Source organism: Astatotilapia calliptera, chromosome 8, assembly GCF_900246225.1.
Source record: "Astatotilapia calliptera chromosome 8, fAstCal1.2, whole genome shotgun sequence".
In the NCBI taxonomy this organism is placed as follows: Eukaryota; Metazoa; Chordata; class Actinopteri; order Cichliformes; family Cichlidae; genus Astatotilapia; species Astatotilapia calliptera.
This window is the reverse complement of record NC_039309.1, coordinates 15,604,231-15,629,397: the sequence shown is the minus strand read 5'-3', so window position 1 is coordinate 15,629,397 and position 25,167 is coordinate 15,604,231.

Here is a 25,167-nt window from a genome sequence, read left to right as displayed (position 1 = left end):
TTCTTGCAATATTAGTCAAAAGACTAAAAACAACACTGAAACTAATAAAAACAAAAAACTTTAAAACAATAAAAAGTTAAAGTGGAATGAATACACCTTCTCTGGAAGCTGACTGAAATTAAACTTAACTGAAAAAAGTAAAAAAAAAAAAGAAGACGATAAAAATGAAAGCTAATTAGAAAATACAAAACTTCAATAACTGAGCTGCAGAGTGCTCTTCTTTAGACCTTCTTCCTTTTGCTCTTGGCTCTATATGAGACAGGGAGAGGTGTTATCTTCAATATGCCCTGCCCACATACTGTTTAAACCTTCTGTTTGTGAGCAGCAGCCAATCAAAACAAAAGTTAACATAAAAAGGGGGAGCGGGGGCCAAAACACCTGTTTCAGCGTGTGGATGAACTGAAGGACTGGACCAGGGTCAAGTATAACATAATTGCTACAGTATTTTGAATTGGCGATTATTCAAAGTCCAAGAATAAAAATTTGAAGCTGGAAATTAGCATATAGTTCTAGTTTCATGCTGTGCTACATTACAGAGAAATACGAAACCAGAACAGCAATGCACAAACCGAACTAGTTTTTAACAACACTGACAAAAGTGGTACTGATTCAAAAAGTGTTGCAACCAGGAAGAAAACACCCTACCCACGGTGTGTGATCAAACTATCAAAGCTATTGGGGAGTTGCCCAACTATTATGTCTGTAACTGAAGGCATCATGCTGTAATGATGCTAAAAACATCTACCTGGACTGCATTTCATTATAAATGTCCTTTGACAAATAAACAAAAAAACCCCAGAAAGAACGAAAAAATGAATTAGACACTGGATGTGTCCTGTCCCATTTAGAAGCTCCTTTGGAACAGCCCAGCTGCTTTCAAAGCTGTTTGCAGAAATTTGAATGAGTCAGCTAGCGGGTTAGAGTTATTTGGCTAACACATACTTGTGTTGAGTAATGTCAGCCACCATGACTAGACAGACACAAACAGGAATGACTCAGGATCTTGGACTTTGTTAACATGCATGCAGTGGAGCGTTGACAGCTGAACCTCAACAAAACAGCACTGACTGACGTTGTTCAAGGATGCCACAAAGGTATCGCTAGATAAATAAATAAATTCACTGTAATCATAATAACGAAATTCCCGAAAACCTATTTTTAGCAATGAGGTCCAATGTAAACTAAGTTTAAACACACCAACATAAATTTGTTGCATACATGCAGAAGTTTATTTAAACTGTAAATTGCATAATATATATAATATATTACTTACACAGGTCATGGATAACATTGTAACCACCTGCTTAACATTAGGTTGATCCCCCTTTTGCTGCCAAAACAGGACTGACTCATCAAAGCACGGACACCGTCAGAACTCCTGAAGATGCCCTCTGGTATCTGGCACCAAGATGTTAGCAACAGATTGTTTAAGTCCTGCTTTTTGCGAGATGGGGCCTTCATGTTTTTCCCGTATCCCATTGATGCTCGGCTGGGTTGAGATCTGGGGAATTTGGAAGCCAAGTCAACACCTCTAACTTGTTGTGCACCAAACCATTCCTAAAGCATTTTTGACACAGCCATCAGGGAATACCGTTTCCATGGAAGGGTGTACATGGTCTACAACAATGCTTAGGTAGGTGGCACGTGTCAAAATAATATCCACATGGACTCAAGGTTGCCGTACAGAACGTCAATCAAAGCCGATGCTTACCAGGTGTTCCCCAATTAAGCATCGCAAGTGCACCTGTCCATCCGTGTGATGTAAAAGAAAATGTGATTGATCACACTAGGCCACTTCCCTCCATAACTCTGTGGTCCGGTTCTGATTGTCACGTGTCCATTGTTGGTGCTTTTGAAGGCAGACAAGGGTTAGCATAGCACCCCGACTGGTCTGTGGCTATGCAGCCCCAAATGCAACAAACTGGTATGCACTGTGTATTCTGACACTTTTCTATCAGAACCAGCATTTACTTTTTCAGCAATCTGAACAAGACTCACTTTGTCTGTTCCCACTGTCTGTGGGAGCTGACCTTCGCTCCCCACACGAATCAGTGAGCCTTGACTGCCCATGACCTGTCGGTGGTTCACCACTGTTCCTTCCTTTGACCACTTTTGATAGATACTGACCACTACAGATGGTTAGATTATGATGATTAATTAAATTATCTTCAAAACCTCAGTCTGGTATGGCAACCTAACTGAGACAGGAACAAACTGGACAGTATCATCAAAATGCTGGAAAAATCACTGGTCTTCATCTGATTTGTTCCAGCTGAAGTACTAATTATTATTAATACTTTTATTATGAATTGATTTGTGACTTGCTCAACCAATGACAATTTTCTACTAATGTTAACAGTGTAATTACTCTAATCCTAACTTGTGTTTAACTTGTAAAAATGCCTGTGTGTGAACATTTCTCTAAGGTTGGTGCTTATTTTTGTTCCCTAAATCTGACCACACTGCTTTAACCAAACAGCATCAGAAAAGACAAAGTCAAAATGAAAGTCAGGAAAAAGTTTATCTCTGGTTTTAGGCCATGTGATTGACGCTAAATGATCATCCAGGTGCTGACGGGCTACCTGTTACATTAAAATACACCAGAAATGGGTTACTGACTGTGACTAGTTAAGTTGAAAGCGAGAGGTGTATGAGAGGCAAAGTGTATGACTCTGATACCAGAGGATGACTATTTGGCAAGTCTTAGTTTCCAATGAGTGATTATTTCATTTAAAAATGAGGTGCAACAAGAGTTGACACACATCAGTCATGCAGAGACTTCTCCATGTCTCCCTCCATCATCATGTTATCTGAAACACACCTTAGTTGTCCAATGAACGTGTTTTCTGTGTTTTGCATAGCGTGTAGATGAGTTGATTTATAACTCGGTTTACTATCTGTGTAACAGACAAGGAACTCCTCTTCTAGTTTCTGAGGGCGTTTATCTCTCTAAGGCTGTAATGGATGTATTCACACTGTGAACACACAATTTCTATTGTTGTTTTTGATAAGTCAAAGGGGTGTAAAGCAGTTGTAGTGATAGGGAAAGAAAAGAAATCATTGCATAGCTGTGACAGTTTAAAGATTCTCTATACTTCGGTGTTGGTTTTGGGGGTGGGACAACTTACCAGATAGCCTTTGCAGATATTTATATGGTGGCCATGCAGTAAAACTAACTGCTTGGTAGCCTATAAAGAGACATTTCATATAAAACAAATCTTTTCTTTTGCAGTCCTTTGCACAAACAAGTTAACTGATTACACAATCATGGAACATGTACGAGTTGAATCTCTTTTCTCAACAAACCCAAAAAATTAACAACTGACATCTTTGATGGGTATCCCCCCCCCCCCCCCCCCCAAGAAACCAAACTATTGCAAAGAGTGTTGGGTGCAAACACAGTTTCATTTTAACAAAATGTAAATTCAATTCCTCAGTTTCTGAGGAATCCAATTTTCCAGAGCAGGATTTTGCAAGTGTAAACCTCAAACCTTTGCATTTACCTTTCTGTCTGTTCCTTTTTGACAAACTGGGCTAAATAGGTGTTGGGGACGACCCTTTGTAAAACAGGCTGTGGGTCCGGTCAAGGCTGCAGAAGCCTGTTAGAAGAAGGACAGGCTGGGGAGACAACTGAGGTTGTTTGCCATCAGGTGTGTGTGAAGATATCTCCAAACATTTGGACCCTGGAGATAACAACATGCCAGAGAGGGGGAGGCAGAGAGACAGAGATGAGTGTATTTCCCTGGGACCACCTAAGCTGCCTAATCAAGATATGACTCCACTGTGCATGAGTGTGTGCGTGTGTTTGTGTGTGAAAGACAGCGGGAGAGACAGAGTGTGTGTGTGCGTGTGCACGTTTCTGCGCCTGAGATAAAAGGCGGCAAATCAGAGGTTTCCCTCATCCTGATCCCTTATAGCAGACTATGTGCCTGTGAGCGTGTGCGCGAATGTGTGTGTGCATGTCTGTGGGTATAGGTATGTGTGTGTGTGTGTGTGTGTGTGTGTGTGTGTGTGTGTGTGTGTGTGTGTGTGTGTGTGTGTGTGTGTGTGTGTGTGTGTGTGTCAGACAACTGGGTAGCTGCTCCCAGAGCCCCCATCACATCACCTAGACCATGGAGACCAGACCTGCACAGGAGTAATGAGCAGTGCGTTGTTGTGTCTATGTCACTCACAATGTGTGTGTGTGTGTGTGTGTATTTCTGTGGGGGCGAGTGATAAGCGTTAGCACTGTGATGTTGCATTAATTGCGTGCAGAGTCTTTGGTTCCCTCTCGCACAGTTAATGAAGACACGACACGTCGCTCATCCCTCTCCGACGCTGCGCTTTGAGTGCCACTGTGGCCTCCGCTGCATTTGAGCACTGTAATTTGGCTTTTAAATGAAATAAATTAGTTATCTGGGAGATCCTAAGGATTACAATTATCATTATTTTTCCCTTAGTGACAAATGCCATGCTGTGATTGGTTAATGGCTTTCTTCTGAGTGGCAGCCATCCTATGGGGTCGTCCAAACTGAGGAAAATGGAAGGGGAGTGAAAGGCGCCAATCTGTACGACTAATGAGGTGCAATTATATCGCTGACTGTCTGTTGACGTGACCCCACCAAAAACCTTTGCATATACGCACACACACACACACGCACAAACGCACATGCTTAAAACAACCCTTGAAAAACACAAATTTAGTTTGTAACTTACTGGATGGCCATGGGACGAAAAAGAATATCTGTGAGTTACTCATTACATTCATCTTTTTACAGGATTAGGATGTATCGTTGTCCATGTTGACCTGGTTAAAGGTCACCATTTGTTACATTACGTTAGTCACTAGTAGCTTAGCAAACACTGAGTGTCTGACCAAACCGTTGGTGGTTGATTTGTGGGAAATGAATGCAGAAGGTTTTACTAACAAAAAAGATATAAGAATAAAAAAAATTAAAGACTAAGAAGAACAAGATCTTTACTTCTGCTGGATCAGCATCAGTCCTTTTAAGTTGTTCATCCTTTGAGAATTTGCAACTGTGTAATAGAAAAGCAAAGCAGGTTATGTTAAGCTTCAGAGACTGTCTCTCTATATCACAGTGCTGTTAGAGAAAGTTTATAGGTTTGTTTCCTTCTGTTTGGGTAATTTTAATGTAAATCTGTTCAGCACGGTGGACAAATCAGCTGATTTAATGTATATAGCCGTGCAGGTCCTTAAGTTTATTTCTGTGTAATCACCTTTTTATATTTATGTGACCTCAGGCAAACAGAAACTTTTTTTAACAGATTTTAACTGACCTAAAAGACATAAGACAGACTGGTAGCTCATATGGTTTAGACACATTATCACGTTTATTTTAAGGGTATAGTGGGATGTAATAACTAGACATGAAGACGGAATACGGTACATACTTTTAGACCAGAAACTTGATATGTGTTTAGATATTTGATGTGTTTAAAAATTCTATCTGGAGTGTGATTAGTTTGCTTCAGACAGTCGATGTAGAACTAACCAACATATATGCTCAAGAGCTGTTTTTGTTTTAGATAATAGGTTCGTTTGAATATTATGTTGTTCTTATGGTCAACAAATCTAACAAAAAGACCATAAACAAACAAACATTTGACACTAACAGCTGCTGTTTGGTCTGACATATTCTTGCTATAGTTTACTTTGTGCAAACATGCAAAAAGCTAAATTTGTGGTCAAAAACTAGAAAAAGCATAAAGGCAGGGAAGAGAAAATGCTGAAAGATGGACTCACAAATTGGCAGTTTGTTGCTAATGACATAATACCAAATAAATAAGTCTTATCTTGTGAGATTTTTTATATGAACTGTTTTGTTTATGCTTTTGCACATTAGCAGAGTTCCAGGGATATGTGGGGGGTTTTTTCTTTGTTTTTTTTGTTTTTTTCTTGCCACAAGTCTGTTTCATTGTGCGGTCTTTCATCCTATCACCGTGGCTACTTCATGCACGTATGCAGGTAAGATGTCAATTACTGTTTGCACATTAATGGAGACTAGAAGTCTTTATGTCTGTGCTAAAAGCAAAGCTGAAGATCGGCTTGAGCAGAATGCACTTCATGGACAAGGCTTGATTTTTCCTGCAGCTCAAGTCATAGAAAGCCTTCCACTCTTCCCTTTGTCTATTTCTCTGAATGCTTCTCTCATTGTCTTCGACTTCTTTCAGATAATCTCATTTAGACTTCCTCTCTTGATTTTCAAGCCTCCTTCTCTCTCTCAGCGGAGCTCCCTGCCTCTCTCCCATGGCTCTGTCTTTCTTGCTCTTTCTCACTCACTTCCTCTAAATGCACACGGTATTGATGTTTTTCCCTCCATCATGGCCCCTGTGATGCTTTCTCTCCTTTTAGCTTTCCCCTTTGTCTCCCACCTTTTATTTGTCAAAGGTTCTCTGCAGTGTTTTCTCCCCAGGTACAGGCTCTCTCATGCACACAGATGTATAGATAAACCAGGGGTTTAACTGAGTTTTTGAAGGGTAAGGCCAATACTGATTTTTTGAAAGTGCTGATGGCCAGTGAACTGCATATATCAACATAGAATATCTATAAAACAAACATTTTCTTGCTGAACTCATATGAAGAATATCATTATAGCCTAAGAGGAAAGCATGACATGTTTCTTTGATTGAAACAAACACAAATATAGCATTTTTAAAATGCCTGAACTGTGTAGTGTTTCTCTTTATTAAAATTCCAACTACTGCTCTGAGAAGAGAAACTATTAAATATAGTTAGGTTCATAATTTGTTGGATAGAGATGCGATTTTTGTAGTTTTGCCTCTGTACACCACCACAGTGGAGTTTCAATCAACAATCAGCACATGATTGAAGTGTAGACTTTATTTCGAGGGGTTTAACCGAAATTGTGGATTAATGTTTAGAAATTAGACATTTGTATACAATGTACCTCAATTTCAGAGCCTCAAAATTAATTGGATAAACTAATAAAGGGTTAAATATAAAGATCGTCTTGAATGCTGTCTCCTTTGCCTGAAGTCTTGGAGCCATGTGCATCGCTAAATGCTTTTTCTCCTCCCTCAGATTCTCCACCAGGCCTTTACTGCGGCCGCTTTCAGGTTTTGCTTGTGGGTCTCTTTGCTCACATTTTTGTTTTCAGTAACTGAAAGTGACTAACTTGGTCATTGAGGAATATCTAATTTCTTTGCTGTGAGAAACTTGATTTTTTTTTTTGCAGCAGTATGCTTTAGGTCATTATCCATTTGCACTTTGAAGCCATTCAATCAGTTTTGCAGAGTACTTTCGAGAGCATAGCACTGTACACTTCACAATTCATCCTGCTACTTCCATCAGCAGTCACATCATCCATAAACACTGGTGACCCAGTTCCACTGGCAGCCATACGTCCCCATGCTGTAACATTACCTCCACCATGTTTGACAGATGATGTGGTATGCTTCAGATTATGAACTGTTTCTCTCTTTCTCCTTATTTTTCTCTTCATATCATTCTGGCTCACGTTAATTTTGGTTTCATCTGTTTGTCAGAACTGTGCAGGTTCCTTTAGATGTTTTCTGGCAAAGTCTAATCTGGGCTTCTTGTTCTGGAGTGTAACTAGTGTTTTAAATCTTCTTTATTTCCATTTATGAATGTGTATCTTGATTATAGACAGTGATACACCTGTGATGTTTTTCTTAACCATGGAAATAATTCTGCTATCCTCCACTTTAAGTATCTTTCGTGGTCATTCAGGATACTTGGTGTTGCTAAGCTGGTCACAGCAAAATCTACCAGAGAGTTGATTTAAATGCCCCTAAAACTTTTGCTATAACTCTTCTTTTTTTTTGCACTGGCATCTTTTTATGACTTAAAATTACATTTAACAGCTAAAAAAAATACAATTTCAACATTTATTTCTGCTTTATTTGTCATGAAATAACAAAGAAAGCTGGTCATAAAACTGCTTGACAGTCAATTGTCCAATTCAATTTGAATCTCTGAAAATGTGGACTGTGTGAATGTCTGTAATTCCTTAATAATAATTCCTTAAAACCCTCTAAAAACCATTGAATTAAACTTGAATGACTGCACTTCAGTCTGGTGTTGAGAATTTTTAATCCAATGTGGTGGTAAATAGAAACAAAACTACAAAAACTGTCTGTTTGTGCAGCTGATCTGTGATGATTTGTTGGAAGTTATAACTCACAGAAGGCAGGGCAGACCATTTTGTGAAAGTCAAATACAAAATGAAACCAAATATGGAAATCTTAATCTAAATGTGGAAGAAATCTGGATTCCTGGATAGGGATGTTAAAATGCAGCTGCCTTTCAGGAAATTCAGGTCATCAAAAGAAATGCCATAGGCATGGAGTTTAGGATTAAGTTCATATTAAATGGATTTGTTTGAATGAATTTGAATAAATATCATGGTTAAAAAGGTCTTACACTATTGGAACGTTATACATATTGTTCAGTAAGTAAAGCAGGAAGTACAGGGTGGGCCATTTATATGGATACACCGTAATAAAATGGGAATGGTTGGTGATATTAAAGTCCTGTTTGTGGCACATTAGTATATGTGAGGGGCAAACTCCTCAAGATGGGTGGTGACCATGGTGGCCATTTAGAAGTCGGCCATCTTGGATACAACTTTTGTTTTTTCAATAGGAAGAGGGCCATGTGACACATCAAACTTATGGCTAATGTCACAAGAAAAACAATGGTGTGCTTGGTTTCAACGTAACTTTATTCTTTCATGAGTTATTTACAAGTTTTCTTTGTTCACAGCCATTGACATGTCAAAGAGGTTAACACGTGAGGAGCGGATCGAAATTGTGTTGATATCTGGTAAATGCAATAACTGGGTCATTGCAGCAGATTTCAATGCAAGACCACCCATCTCCCATGCTACAGTCAGCAAACTGCTTGCTAATTTTTGTGAAACTGGTTCAGTGTTAGATTTGCCAAAATGTGGACGCAAGAAAACTGTCACTAATGAAGAAACATCAGTGGCTGTCCTAGCTTCATTCAGCAAGAGCCCACAGCGTAGCACTCGCCGCATGTCACTGGAGAGTGGCATTAGTCGAACATCCCTTCGGCGGATATTAGCTACTCACAAATGGCACCCTTACAAACTCCAGCTACTGCAGCATCTCAACGAGGATGACCCAGATTGGTGCACAGAATTTGCAGAATGGGCAAAACAAAAATTGGAACAGGACCCTCAGTTCACACAGAAGTTTTTGTTCAGTGATGAGGCAAACTTTTATGTGAATGGAGAAGTCCAAGATGGCCGACTTCTAAATGGCCACCATGGTCACCACTCATCTTGAGGAGTTTGCCCCCTCACATATACTAATGTGCCACAAACAGGACTTTGATATCACCAACCATTCCCATTTTATTACGGTGTATCCATATAAATGGCCCACCCTGTAGAGATAAGTAACTTAATACCAGAACAGGGCAGTAACATCTGCCACATTTTTCATTTTGGTAAACAGTTCAGGCCATTAGGCTTCTTGCTCCAGCTTCCTGGCTCTTCTTTTTCCTGTTTAAAATATGTTGTGTTAAGTAACCAGTGGGTGATGTCACCATGGCTACGTCCTTCCTTTAAATACAGGCTATGCTATCTACATATTTCTGTTACACAAGGCCAGTGTCCACATTTCTACAGAAGAAACTGCACATTCCTGCATGCTCCATGCTAAAAGCTTAAAGTGGCACAAGACAAGGGCTCTTTGTTGCATGTATCGCAACATTTCCTGTCTTCCTCTTGGCTAACTACATTATCAATTAAAGGCAAAATGGACTATCCTGTGGACAATCTGAAACAGCTAAAACCTCTGACGTATTACTTACTGTAGATCCTAATAGTACACAGACACTATTGCTTATTTACAACAGCATGACCAAAATGGATTTGTAGTAGTTAATCGAGGACACAATATAACCCTCATGCGAGGGTAAATTTACAGCGACACAGATATTTTGTGGCTGTGATTCAGGTGTAACCTTCATGCTTAATTTCATCATGATATATTGGCCTACCTGTAATAAAGCAGAAACACAGACACACTGAAATGCTCACGCAGCCTTTGCACCCTTTCTTTTGACTGTAAAAAAAGCAGCTGTAATAGAGAGCCGTGCGCCATGTCAAGCTATATTTTACATTTACAAGCGTATCTCACAACAAGCCAATCTAAGGTGGTAAGGCCAGATGAGGCTGGCTGTATCACAGCCCATCTAGTCAGCAGTTGCTTGCTTTATAACGCGGCCTGTATCCAAGCAGAAAGGATATTTAGGGAGCGATATAAAGAGAGATAAATGATGGGTGGCAGGGAGGATGGATGAGCGAGGGAGAGATGTAAGGAGAGAAGGCTCATGTATAAAAGAGGCTGTAAAGAGTGGAGAGGTTGGTTTCAGTGTGTTTAAGAGCTTGGCAGAGGAGCAGCTACCACGACTGCGACTGTGGTTTCTGGGGAATCAATGTCTGTGTGCGCATTTGTGTATGTGTGTGTGTGTGTAATAGGGGGGAAAGGATCCAGGGTATTTTCCTGGCATTTGATGGACAGCTTAACGCGCAGCTTGTAAAAACAGCAGTGCAAAATGTTCCACGTGCCAAGGGACAGGGTAGGTCACACACACACACATCAGATACACACACACGCGCACAATAAAAGTGAAGTGCACAGTTGTAGTCTTATTTATTAGGGATCCTGTGGTGTGGGTGAACAGTCACTGGGTAGTAGATCAGCCCAGGGTAAAACCAGATGATGTTTTCTTAACATTTCCCCTGATAATTTCCAACATCTCCCTCGCGTAATCACATTTTCAACATTTCCCCATAGGGGAGGGCGAGCCTGTTAAAACCTTCACACTCGTGACCACATAGTCTCAATTAGCCCTCGCTGATATTTTGTGTGCAGCTAATGAGCTCAAGTAGTTTGTGCAACAACTAATGACAGCGAAACTGAGTCACAGAGAAATGGCAGATAGCACTTGGACTTCTCAGACAAGATCACTTTAAAGCCATCGCCTCCCTCACCGTTCACCTCTGCTCCCCTTGCCCTTTATTGTCCATGTCCCATTGGTATCATATCCCCAAACCTTTCATTTTGCTGCGTTACAACCAATGTTGCACAAGTTGTCCATCTCTCTGAACCCCAACTCCTCATTTCTCATTCCTATTTCAGTCTCAACACGAGAATTTTGAACCAGTGTTACAACATTCGGTGTTGTTGCATTTTGTCGGGGGATTGTGTGGTCGAGCAACGATTACAGAAGCTCCTTTGGCAGAGGTATTGCTCTTTTGCATTCCAAAATGAGCAGAAAAAGTAACTTTCTATGTAACATACCGTAAAGGATGAACTTACAAATGTTGTCAGGAAGTGATCTAAAAGCAGAAATGTTAAATGAATAATTTGTCTGTTTTATTTCAGATATCGGAGCTGACATCTTTGTGGATTTGGTTGTGGTCCCCACATGGTTGGATAAAATTGAATAACTCATGACATTTTCAAAGGAGATATTGAATGAACACTGCTGACCTTCAATAAATCCATTCTTAACTCATATGCTATTAAGATAAAAGATGGAGAACATACACAGTTGTGGGGAAGCAGTACCATGTGATTCAGATCATGGGGTTTTGGGGAGAAGCATTTTTAAATCGAGCTGCATGGCCCGGTTAGTCACTTACTTGATCAAGACTGTGATTTCGACAGCAACAGCTGGATAGTTTCCAATATATTTAGCTAAACCCATGTGTTGTGATGTTTGCAATGTAGGCTTTAGGTGAAACTTTTCATCAAAAATTTAAGAGATGGATATTCCAATTTGTACACATATTCATGCTGCACTTAGAATAAACTGTGTCATGTTTGATCATCATCTTTTTATTTGATTCAGTCTTTTATCTGCCCAATATAAAAAAAAAAAGTATGATGTAAATGTATGATATATTTAACTGTAAATATCCTTTTGTTGGAGTGAATAAAAGTGAATAGAAGTAAATAAAATATTAAATAGATAGTAAATAAAATAATAATAAAAGACTAGACCCAGTTTTTGTCCTGTCTCCCTCCCCTCCCTCCCAGAGGGCTGCTTCTCCCCGAGTCTGGTTCTGCTGCAGGTTACTTCCTGTTAAAAGGGAGTTTATTTCTTCCCACTGTTGCCATGTGCTTGCTTTTATTATAGAGAAAACTGCTGTGATTTGGCACTATATATACAGTATCTCACAAAAGTGAGTATACCCCTCACATTTTTGTAAATATTTTATTATATCTTTTCATGGGACAACATTGAAGATATGAAAACTTTGATACAAAACTTTGATACAATGTAAAGTAGTCGATGAACACTTTTGTAAAATACATTTCTTCTTTTCTCTATTTACTTACTTTTCAGTCATTGCTTTGTTAAACCCACAATCATACAGCCCTAGATCATCATCTATCATAACGATCATCTAGCAACCATTGATCATGAGTAAAAAATGTGTCTGACCAGCTGGTTGAATGGTCGCTGGTGGTGACCGGTTGAAATTGGTTGCAATGAGGTATACGGTGCAGGACTGAAAACCTCCTTCCAGTTGACACCAACTTGTTTGCAAACACTTGTCAACTTTTCTCAAAGCAGCGCAGCCATCTTTTAGCAACCACAGCAATTACAAAGAGGTTTTTGGTGCAGCACCCTGTTTACAACTGATTTTTACCAGCCAACAACTTCCAACAAACACTTGTCAACTGGTCAGGAAATAGAAATTTTCCCTTAGCAACTGGAGGTTGCCATGGGGTGGTGACCAGTCTAGGCCTCTGTGATTGAAGCTCTAGGTTCAGAAACCAGACTACTTTACTTCCGTGTTTGAAAACTAATAGTTTGATTTAAAATGTGCCTGTTTACATGAATCTGTCATGCTGAAAATTGACACCAAATGATATCAGCTGCATTTAAATGTCTTATTATGAAGGTAAGTCTTGATTTATAGAACATTTTAATCTTTTGGGCTCAGTTTGTCACGTCACAATTTTTGTAAATTTTCTTTGCAAACTCATACTTTATTTATTGAATTTGAATAATGAATATCGAACAATATGAATAGTTTTCAAATATTTGACAACCCCAACTTCAATCATAGAGAATCAAACTATGGCTATTTTAGTTGTAGAAGATAAAAGTGATGAAAATATTTAATAAGTAATGTCACTCATGTCAGTTTATTGTCAAGATTTATGTTTTTTAGGTTAGAAAAGTTCTTTTCTATCATTGTCATTGTTATCTAGTTAACAGGATGTGCAATGATGCCATGTTGAGCTTAGATGTGGGGAAAAAATGCAACACGTGCTTTTATGTTTAAGGTTTGAATTAAGTGTCTAAGAATCGTGTAGTGCCTCAGAGTATTCAAGTGTCTAAAAATGACAGAGGCAGAGACATTTATTTCTGCACCAATGGTTTTTCATTTGCACACATGGCGCATATGGTTTGCCTGAGCATTTAAATCACTGCGTTTTGCTCTGATGAGTAAGTTTGTTACACTGTTTCAATAAAACATCTCTGCTGACAGTGAAGAGAGGTCCAAGAAAAACAGCATACACACACTTTGAATATCAAAACCCATAAGAAACTGTTTTAAATTAACACCTAGAGGATGTTAAATATATACCAGATGACAGAGCTGAAGTCACCTGGCTATGATGATGCTTTTAACGTATTGTGCTCATGGGGCAGAACAAGTCGGTCTCGTGTGTGTGTACAGGGGACTGCGGTGGTGGCTACTGTTTTGTTGTGGCTTCTCAGAATTACAGAGCTCAGATGTTTTAATATTACAAGCAGTGTGTATTTTTTGGCTTTAGCACTTAACTTTTATAAGGTAATCGTTGGCTTTTGCCCTGTGTTTCTTAGTGTTGACCTTTTCCCCATGTCTCCCGTGTTTCCCTGCCCATGCTGCGTCTGTTTTCCAGTGTGTGCTTTGTGTGACTTCTTCCTTTGACTTCCTGTTTTATTTTTATAATCAATTTGTCTTGTGCATCTTTCACTTGTCTTTGCCTGCATTGTGATTGCCTATCACTTCCTCATTAGCATTAGCTGTGTATTTGGGTCCTTTCTGCTGGTGTTTCAGCTTCACTGCTTCCCAGCACCAAGGAGGTCTTACTGCTGAACACCATTGACAACATGTTTTCTGCTTGTGGGTCAGCTGATAACTATCCTTTAGCTGGGATGGCTGCTGCCAGCATCTCTCATAGTCACCAGGTCCAAGCCTGTTCAAAGGTTGATTGACGTGAGGCCGGCTCCTCTTTAGTTTCTAAGCCAGATCCAACCGCTGTCTTGCTTGCTCCAAAGAGTGAGCTGGAGTGCTCAGGATCCTGGCCGGTCTGCTGAGGGATTTTGTCTCCATTGCCAGACTCCTGCCCAGCATTGCTTTCACCATTGCAGCCAGCTCTCCATACTTCTGGGACCCCCTCTTGAGTGGCTTCATCTGCTTCCCATGCCTCTCAGCCTTTCAGCCAAGTTTTCCAGCTCCCCTGCCTTCTATCCCCCGTGGTGTCAGCCATAACCCTTTGCCTCTCTCACCCTTTGCTTGGTGAATTCAGTTCTTATTGTCACATGGTCACATGAAATGAGGCTCCGACATGACATCTGGTGGGTGATTCACACCATGCTGCACCATGCCCTCTCAAACAACTGTGCATGTTCATCTTCTGAGTACCCACTCGCAATATTTTATACCAAACCCTTCAAAAAAGAGACACTGAGAATTGCACTTGTTGTCCAAAATACTGACTTTGCAAGAAAGATAACTTTTCCTGTGTCCATCTATGTCCTCAATATGCTGATTGCTGTGACACACAGGACATCGAGGGGTAGTCTTCACCTTTAACACAACCAATGCCTCTTTTCACAACCACTGACAGAACAACCAATCCGCTCTCTCCCCCTCTCCTCCCCTCCCTCCATCCATACTAGAGTTACTCATAATGAGGAGCTGCCACTCAAACTGCTTCAAGCAGCACTTATTGCAACACCGTCGAGGTTACAGGACAAGCTACCTTAACGTCTCAGTTGCATTTGTTGAATAAGAGTTTTGAGCAATACAATGGGCAAATCTGGAGGAAAGAGTTTGGGAACAAAGACCACCTCTGCTGTTACTCACTGGATGGGCTATATGAAGTGTGGCTTATGAATCGAAACACATGCATTATGCATAATGAACAGAGACTGAAGAGGGGAAAAAAAAAGAGAGACACGGAGGAGACATCTTGTCATCACTAAAGGAGAGCGATGGAAAGATGGACAAAGGAGATGTCCCAAGGGAATATGCACTCATTCTGCATGGCTGCCTATCCGTCACCATGGAAACTGTGTGTGTGTGTGTGTGTGTGTGTGTGTGTGTGTGTGTGTGTGTGTGTGTGTGTGTGAACATTTGTGTATGTGTGCACTGGTGACTAACATTGAGCTGTAGGGTGTGTGTTTATTAGGAGGGGTAATAATGTGTAGGTGCCGAACGGCGGGCCTCCTACCGTGTTAGCAAGAATACCTTCGAAACTCTCTATGATCACAGTCGGCGTCACGTGAGTGCGCAGCTGTGTGTGTGTGCGTGCGTGTACAGACAGATTATGTGGATAGAGATCTTATCGTTTTAAAGCAGGACACCAGGCTGATGAGTGATCTGCCGTATGGTGTGATTGATGAAGGACAGACCGATGAACACTTCATGAGATGAAAGGGTGAAGAGGCATCGGCAGGCAAACACTGACTCATGCACGCTCATCAGCACACACACCGAAAGACAAAGCCCACGACTGTGAGGCCTGTGATGTGCGTGTAGGTATCACACGTTTATGCTTACTTGAAGAAAACTTACAGAACCAGAGACACATTATGCAAAAACACACACAGGCACTCGAACACACACCTCAGGAGAAGATAAAGGGACGTTTAGAGATGAAATGTTTTCTTTGAGCCAATGGAAACGTGTCATGAATAACACACAGGGGGCTGTACTACCATATGCATGCTCCCAAACACACACTTAGGCTTACACACATGCAAGTATAGCTAGATAAATAAAGACTGACAGGACTCGGAGTAGTTCAGACAGCAGTGACAAAGACAGACTTGTGCCAATGTTCATACATATCATTTATTGTTTTGATGCAAACATTTCCTCCAGAAAGGAGACTTTAAAACATAAAAACAAAATTTACTTTTAATTAAACTCTATATTACCATATCCTAATTATAAGGTAATATGCGGTAATTTCCGGTACTTCCCGACTTTTGGGATAAATAAAGAACTTCTTATCTTTCTCATGTTATCTTATTGTAACATTAATATTTTAACATTTACCCCAATCTAATCCGAACATTACCATACCCTGAGGTCTTGAGGTAATCATATCCAACTGTAATGTAACCATGGGTATAGGCCTACACTATGCACCTCTGAATCAAAGTGTTTAGTCTGCGCAGGTTTCTTTATTTTGATAACCCACCCGATGCTGTGTCCTGTGTCTGCGCCTCTTTTTGATTGCTAACAGTTGCTTCTAGTTTCTGGGAACGATGACAGCTTGCCTGCGAATGCTTGTCCCTTTACTCTCTGAGCTGTAGTAAATGGACTGATTCTTATAGAGCGCTTTTCTACTCTCCCAGAGTACTCAAAGCGCTCTATACAACATGTCTCATTCACCCAATCACACCCATTCTCACAAGCACTTTATCTATACATAGTGCTTTCTAAGTACATTCACACACAGTCATACTCCGATGGACGCATCGGAGAGCAAGTTCGGGTTAGTATCTTGCCCAAGGATACGTGACATGCAGACTGGAGGAGCCAGGGATCGAACCACCAACCTTCCGATCAGTAGGTGACCAGCTCTACCTCCTGAGCTACAGCCACCCAGTTGAAGGTTGTAGTGAAAGTTGAAAAAGTGAAACATAGATTGGACATGGAAAAAATCAACTTCAAACTGAAAGTTCTACCTTACTGCTCAAACAGAGGTATTTTAAATTATGCAATTTTTACTTTGCAGGTGAGAGGTCTCCATTTTTGGTTTGCTTTTCTTTACCACTTAGCGAGTAGTCGGCAAAGATTTGCAACTGAGCCGCCCTAAATGCAAACTATGGGTTACAAAGCACCAAAGCAAGCAAAGTTTTCATTGCAGCACAGAATACACAATATGTATCTCTAAGGTTACGTTCACAATGCAGGTCTTAATGCTCAATTCCGATTTTTTGATCAAATCCGATTTTTTTATCTGCTTGTTCACACTACAAATAAAATGTGACAGCAAACGCGCTCTAGTGTGAACCCACAAAGCGGCCCGCATGCGCAAAAGAAGACGTCACACACAACGCACTCTGTTTAGACCCAGACCAAACAGTATTGTTTGACTGTTTCTGACTTTACGTTTCCCAGTTTTGCTTTAAGTTTTAAAGTTATTTTGTTATTTACAAATGGCCAAATAATGATCCTTATTGCTGTTTTAGAGCGGAGCGGTGCTTCAAAGGATAGTTGCAGATTTCTGTCAGAATCTGCAGATTATACAGTACAAATAAAATGTTCACGTTTCTCCAACGTTGTCTTCCCAACAGTTTCACTGACATCTACACTGGATGGCCAGGAAGCGTTCACGATGTCTTCTCAGGCGCTTCTCCGGCGCTGATAATTGGCGTCTGTTTTGTGTCGGTGACGTAAAAGACGGATGTAATGCGACTTGACCGTTCAAACAGCAGTCGCTTTCTAAAACATCGGATATGTATCGGATTCAGTACCACATACAAAAGTGATCCAGATCGGATTTGAAAATATCGGATTTGTGCCGTTCACACTGTCATACCATGATCAGATATGGGTCACATAGGGTCAAAAAAATGCGCTTTCGCCTGCAGTGTGAACGTAGCCTAAGTGGTCAATTTCATGCTAACAACTGTGAGCAAGCTTTCAGAAAAACCGCCTAAAAACTGTGCCAGAATGCACAGGCATATTTGAACAAGCCTTTATCAATTAATTGATTGATTGATTTCACAGCAACTGCCAGCAAACTCCAGCAACTACTTGCAACTGTCTGGGGAAATACCCATTTTTCCCTCATGACTGGTGGTTGCCAGATGGTCACTAAGTGGTCTCTTGGCCCATGTGGCCCTGACACAAACATAGCCGTACCTTGCCTAACCTGGAAGTTCTCCGGATAATATTTGATGTTTTATTCATATAGCACACAAGTGTATAAAATGGACAGGCTAGGAATCAGATCAGTCTTTGTTTTTCTATTGCTTTCTCTCACATAGTCACGCACAGGCACACATACACTTGAAACTCTGGCACCTGAGGAGAGTGCCCTGACTGTGCTGACATGTGGGAGCAGTTACTGCAAGGAGACACTGCCAAGACCGCTCTGGGTGGGGCAAACAGCTGCCAGGGGTACACACACACACACACACACACACACACACACACACACACACACACACACACACACACACACACACACTAATCCAAAACCTTCAGTCTTATTCACACACATACTTTTTACTTTCACTACTGCAAGAACGCAACCACAAATTCTCCATACAGCTTCCTCAAACACACACACATAATTCTCACATAATCCTCCTCAGTCTCCCATTGTCATGCAAACACTCACGCACGCACACACACTTTGCTGAGTCAACACGGATAACAAAAAGACCAAAATATAAGCAGGGTTTCCGGGGCCTGTCTTGATTCCTGTTGTCTGACATATAGGAGGCTTAACTGTTCCATTGATTTTGTACTGTATGTTCCTGGTGGTTCGGCCCTGCTCACTCAGTGTGGCGTCTTAATCTCTCAGGATTGTTGTCAGTTGATGAATTGTCATTTATACAGACAGAGAAGAACAGATCTCATCTTTGGGGACCACAAGCGTGAGTTTTAAAACACACAAAGGCAGTTGTCTTTTATGACTCTTACTCTTCGTGCATCTCTCAGCCTTTCATATATTCAGAGTGTGTGGTTTTTTTTAAAATATGAAGCAGGCTCATCAGGGCTAATTCCAGTGCACAAATTATTACATTTACCAATTAAAATCTAAATTGTTTATTCATTTTCAGTCACTTATCACCATGGTAACTACATCTAGACACCATCTCTGTTTATTATTATTATCAATATTTGTACCTGGCTCATCTTGGGATTTCTAATAACTACAGAGTTTCTATGTGTTCTTAATTGCTTTCAAATCTCCCATATGTGTAAATTGGAAAGAAAAAAAGAATCTACCCCAAATTGCCTTTCACATTTTACCAGATATCTGGTGATATTATTTTTGTGTCTCAGTAATTAGAGCTTCTTAAAAAGAGAGAGCACGAAAAAAATTGCCTTGGTTTTCAAAATGTGTTTTTTCTTTCCTACGTGGGATGAGAATGACAAGCTGACTTCTATAAGTAACTGCAGGCAGCTTTTCAAGCTAGTCAACAGAGGAAGCCTGTTGTAAGTTACGTATATTAGGAAGCATGTTTTCTGCGTTTTTTACAGGAGAAGATAATAAAAAATATTATTAATAATAAAAACTATTAAGACGACAGATGCCTCAGTCATTCTTCTAAATACAAAGCAGCACCCAGGGGGCCTTTAGCTTAAAGACTAGAGGGTTGAATAAGTAGCTTGTCTTAAATTCTACCCCATCACCTCTGAACCTCATTAACTAAAATAATTTGTTAGGTTTGGAGTTAGACAAACTCTAGCACTCCCACAAACACTAAGCTGGTTAAGGAGTTAGGAAAATGGATCAGTGGTTGGGCCCATTGATCCTGGCCAACCAGTATGCTCACTCATCATAAGGGAAGAATAGACATTTCCCAGTGGGGCGCGAGTGGTTTGTGAAAGCTGCTGGCAGTCATTTTAAAATCAGTTGCTAAAGCCTCAGACATGTAGGTATAGACAACAATCAGTGTTGTCAGTGCGGAAAAGTGTGTAACCTGCTAATGGTTCATGAGTAGTTGCTGGCAGTTGGTACTGTGAAACTGGTTGCAAAGAGTTATCTGGTGCGGCACCAAAAACCACCTTAAAACTGCAAGAGTAGTTTGTATGGAAGATGCAGACTAGTCTGCAAACATTTGCAAACTAGTCTCTAAGCTATAGTGTAATTGTGAAGAGTACAACTCCAAAGCTGGGCCTTTTGCTCTGTTAAGGCACAGCTACTAGCATGCAAACTGCTAGTGACCAAAAAACATGCTAGCTTCTTGGAAAGTGACGATGGTGAGTAGTGTCTACAGACAAATCAGCATCTTTTATGTAATTAAGGGTGATTGCAGCAATCTAGTATCAACCAAAGGAGAGACAGGAAAGTTTTTAGTTCTTCAACCTTTTTGCAAATTATTTTAAAAGGCGTCAGCCATCAAGCGCTTGCCAACCGATCTGTGAATACCCTAATGACCATAAGAAACTCCAGAGACTCACTTTCTCTTGAACTTTTAAAAAATGTATTTCCATACACAACTTAAAGCTACAGCAGTTTTCTCATCAGTCTAAATTTACACACAGAACAACAGCAGCATATAATTTAACCTCCCATAATTCCCCAGATATCCTGACATATGACATAAAACAAGTGGCCTTTTAAGAAACAGTTTCACACAGAAGCGATATGGACTTGTGAGCACGCCACACGTCGATGAAAACTGTTACAGTGATCCTGTGATATAGTATCCATTTAATATGGAATATTGTTTTAAAAAAACCCGATGAAATGTTAGGAAATGGGACCCGACTGTCTGCCTGTTGCATCAATTCACATTTCAAGTGGTGATAGAAGCATGTGAGGTGATAAATCCTCCAACACTGCCACACAGTTCAGGTTTCGCTTTAATTTACTGTACGTGTTACGTCCAGATAGGTGTAATGTTACAGGTATTTTGATGACCCCCACAGTGTAGCTGACAACAGATCAAGAGGAAAGAACATACAGGCCTGTTTGCGATATGTATATGTGCGTGTGTGTGTGTGCATGTGGGTGGGTGGGTTTACACTAGTTGTTTAATATAAATACACTGTATATATCTTTTCTCCTGCTGTCGCTGGGGTAGAGTTGGCAGGTTTGGCAATCGAGTGTGCCTCTCTTTCACAAACACACACAGATACGTGTAAATTCTTGCCTGCATCAAGATCCTATCATAAATATCACACACACATTCCCGCACTGCTGCTATCAGGTGTCTGCAGATCGGGTTGCTGTGTCCACTAAGACTTTACAAGATGTTTGACCTATTCTGATTGTCGGGGCAGGCGGCCACAAGTCAGCCAAGTCTCCTCTACTATTCCAAATATCAAATACCAGCATCAGTGATAACCGCCAGAACTAGTCTAAGCAATGTACAGCGTGTGCGTGTATGTGTGTGGAGTCTGTTTTAGCTTCATTACAGAAAGCAAACCATTACTTTTCCTGTGGTTTAATAGTGAAATAAGGACATCATGAAAGAAGTTTGGCACTATGTCACCCTGAGACAGCATCCTGGCTGCAAAATCATCCTGATCCTCGCCTCTTCCTCAGCCCCTCTTTCCTCTTTTTTCTTCTCCTTTCGTCACTGTTCTCTTCTTTCTACTCTTGTCACTCTTTTCCCTGCTTCACTGTGTACACAATGTTTGTAATGATAAAGGATTTTACCTTGACATGGAACGGTGTATCAGAAAATACAAATTGATTAAATTGGTCATTTTAATGCAGTTATTTTGAGCAGAATTTTCTCAATTAACTCATATTGTGCTCAAATAAATAACAGTTGCTTTAATGCGTTTTGCATTGCACCATTGAATCACCCCATAAACATTATTTTAGGAGTAATTTATTTTTTCTTGTTACCTTTATCATTCAGACAAAGAAGAAAACAAAATATATTTAAAGACGTCAGCCTTTAATATGCCACATGTAACAATGATTGCTTTGACAAACCACAGCTTTCACAAACAGCAAGACAAACATGTGTAAAATATGCTTTTCTCAACAGTGGCAGCTTTGATACGTCAGCTCTTCATGCTGTCTCTCATTACCAGCTGCAGATTTTATTCTTGGACTCTACCTTTTCTATCTTTTACACGATTCGCAGTTCAAAACAAACCTGATCTTTGGCGCAGCCCTTCAGTTCATCCTCTTTTAAACAATATGTGTTAACACGAATGTGTTAGCTTTTGTCACTTTAAGCCAGGCATTTTACATCCTGGGCCACATACAGCCCACTTTGATTAGAAGTGGGCTGGACCAGTGAAACTCCCCTTTCTGTAAGTGTAAAGAAGTTTAGCCACACATTTAACCCTTGAGGTGTTTTAATATGAAAGAATTGATATTTAAACAATACATGTCAGTTTTTCTACAAAGAAAAGGAAAGCTGCTGTAGTAAACGAAATACGTCTGTCAGCATGACTGTTCTGGCTTTAGTTTTAAGAAATAAATTAGTAAAAATAACAGAAGAAGTTCTGTTAGATCATCATTAACTAAGACTGTTCTGTGATAAATGTGTATTTTATTTAATAATTGAAAGATAATATCCTTTCTTTCTTTTATTTTCTTTGTTATTAAGTGAACCCATAGTAAAAATCATTCAAATCGGACCTCTCTGTCATTTCATTGTTTAGTTCTCATTTACTTTGGTGTATGAAGGAGATGAATTCCCATGGAGGAGATATTAATTAGTAGAAAAGTTGTAAACCTTGTGAAAATACAGGTAAATGTCCAAAATGTACGTCTTCCTTCAAATTTTCCAAAGCTGTTGAATCATCCAGATTCGAGTGTTTGGTGGGCCAAGTCTGGCTACCCGGCCTTTTGTTTGACATCACTGCTTTAAGCTAACGTTCTCCTAAGTTTCTAAATTGGAAAACCTCCTGATTTTGAAGGGCAGAAGAAAGGAACAGCAGGTGAGTGGGGCTCTGAGCTCACAGGCAGAGCTCTGTGCTCGAGATTACCATATCGAGGAGATACACTCTCAGTATAACAGTATATTTAGAGCCAGGGCCGGTGTTGTGCCAAAAAGTGATTGTCTGCCAAAAACTGATTTCCGGTATTTGCCAAAAAGCGATTGCTCATATTTAAAGTGCTATAAGTAACTTGTTGGGCTATAATATGTTAAACATATGTCAAATGCATCCCTTATGGATGACATAAAGTCATCTTGAGCCACAAACAACATTCGTGTAGCAAGATACAAGCCGCAATCAGTTTTTGGCAGCGACTTTTATATAACCTTTATTTATGCAGTAAAAAAAATCTCATTAACATTAAAAATGTATTTTGTAAGAGTAAGTTGGCCAAGAGCACAGCAGAAATGGCAGCAAATATTACAATAGTTCTGTAAAAATATGTTAAGTGGGGATAAAGGACCAGATATGGTTATAATGTAAGTACAAGTTGTAAAGATACTTAAAAAACAGATAATTTTTTAATTCTTTATGTAACCCCTTTGTATCCCCTGTTCACCGAAGTCTATTTACGAACATACGTAAAGATATTACACATAAAAAATACACAGAAACACTGGAAATCACTTTTTGGCAGACAATCACTTTTTGGCACAACACCGGCCCGTGGCATAGGCCGTATAGGCAAATGCTAAGGGCGCCGTCCATCAGGGGGCGCCACGCCAGTGCCATAAATGTTGAAAAAAAAAAAAAAAGTTGGTACTATTATTTCTAAATACAAAAAATAATCCCACGTTAATTAAAATGCAAAGTAAAGCTTATTTAATAGAAACATTATTGTTACAACATTATGCCCCCCCTCCCCGCACGGTGCGCCCCCTCCCTTCCCGTATCATGGTTCCTTTTGGACGTCACCACATCAAAAAATCAACACAAGATGTCAAAAAGGCCAAAACTGTCAGGTGCCCAGGGAAGAAAAAAGAGAGAAGAAGAGGAGGAGAAACGAGAAAAAGACAGAGGTAGGTAACGTTAGCCTACATGAAATTATTTGTCTGAATGTGATAGTAACCTAAATTTTTAGGATTAAGCTAATGTTACATGATTCGCTAATTGCTAATCAATAAATAGCTAGGTAACTGTTTTAACGTCAGTTAATATTGTGGAGGGGGCTAAATTGTTATGGAAAATAATAATGTAACGTTAGGTAATTACAGTACTCCCACCTTTCCCACCATTCCTCATTTGTATTCATCTTTTAAGCAGGTGTTTTTTGTTTACATTGTTATTGCCTTCTGGTTAGCTAACGTTTACCCTGCAGGTAATAGTCACTTTTCCACCCCTGTATATATTATAGTTGTAAGCCTAGTTGTTAAAGTGCACATCATTAATGTTAATTAAGCAATATCACATGAGAGGGAATGCTGTTTTTTAATATGAGCACTGCTGTGATTCGGTCAAAGATAATCATAACATAACATTCTCATATGATATTATACTGTTACTTTGCATTCTGCTATTCAGCATTTCACTGTAATGATGACAATAAATTGAATCTAATCTAATTTGCATAAGAGTTAACATCATATATATATCTCTTTGGTTTTTCATTTATATTATATCATTTCATTTTATTCCTGGAATCATATGTTTTTATTATTAGACTTTAATACTCAGTGGTGTCACATACTCCTCTCTTCAGATGCACTGTTGAAGTTTCTAAATCCCACCCCTGGGCCATCTACCACATCTACCGCTGCTGCCTCCACTTCAGCAGCACAACCCACCAGTAATGCAGCATCAGCAGCACAACCCAGCCATGATGCAGCAGCATCAAGCGGTCTTCCTGTTGCCTTATTTATATTGTATTTTTAATTTATTTTATCCAACTTGTTGACACGTTTTATTGTGTTTATGTATGTAAAATTGATTGTATTTCATATATTCATTTTTTATTTTTTGTATTCATTTATTTATTCATATCTTTTTTTATCTTGTTAATTATTCTGATTGTGAATTTGCTTTCTTTAAGTAAAAAAAAAAAAAGGTCAAAGACAAAGCTATTCGGTTTCTTGTGAGTACATACACTACACTGCCGATGTAGGGGGGCGCCACCTAAAATCTTGCCTAGGGCGCCAGATTGGTTAGGGCCGGGCCTGTTTAGAGCAGTAGGAACCTTCCACTTTTGGCTCACAGGAATTTATTGTAGTTGTACTGACATCTTTATTTAACATTTTGACCATGTTTAATAGCAGGGCCAACTGTTATAACAATACATATCCATCTATCTTCTTATCCAGTTCACGGTTACAGAGAGGCTGGA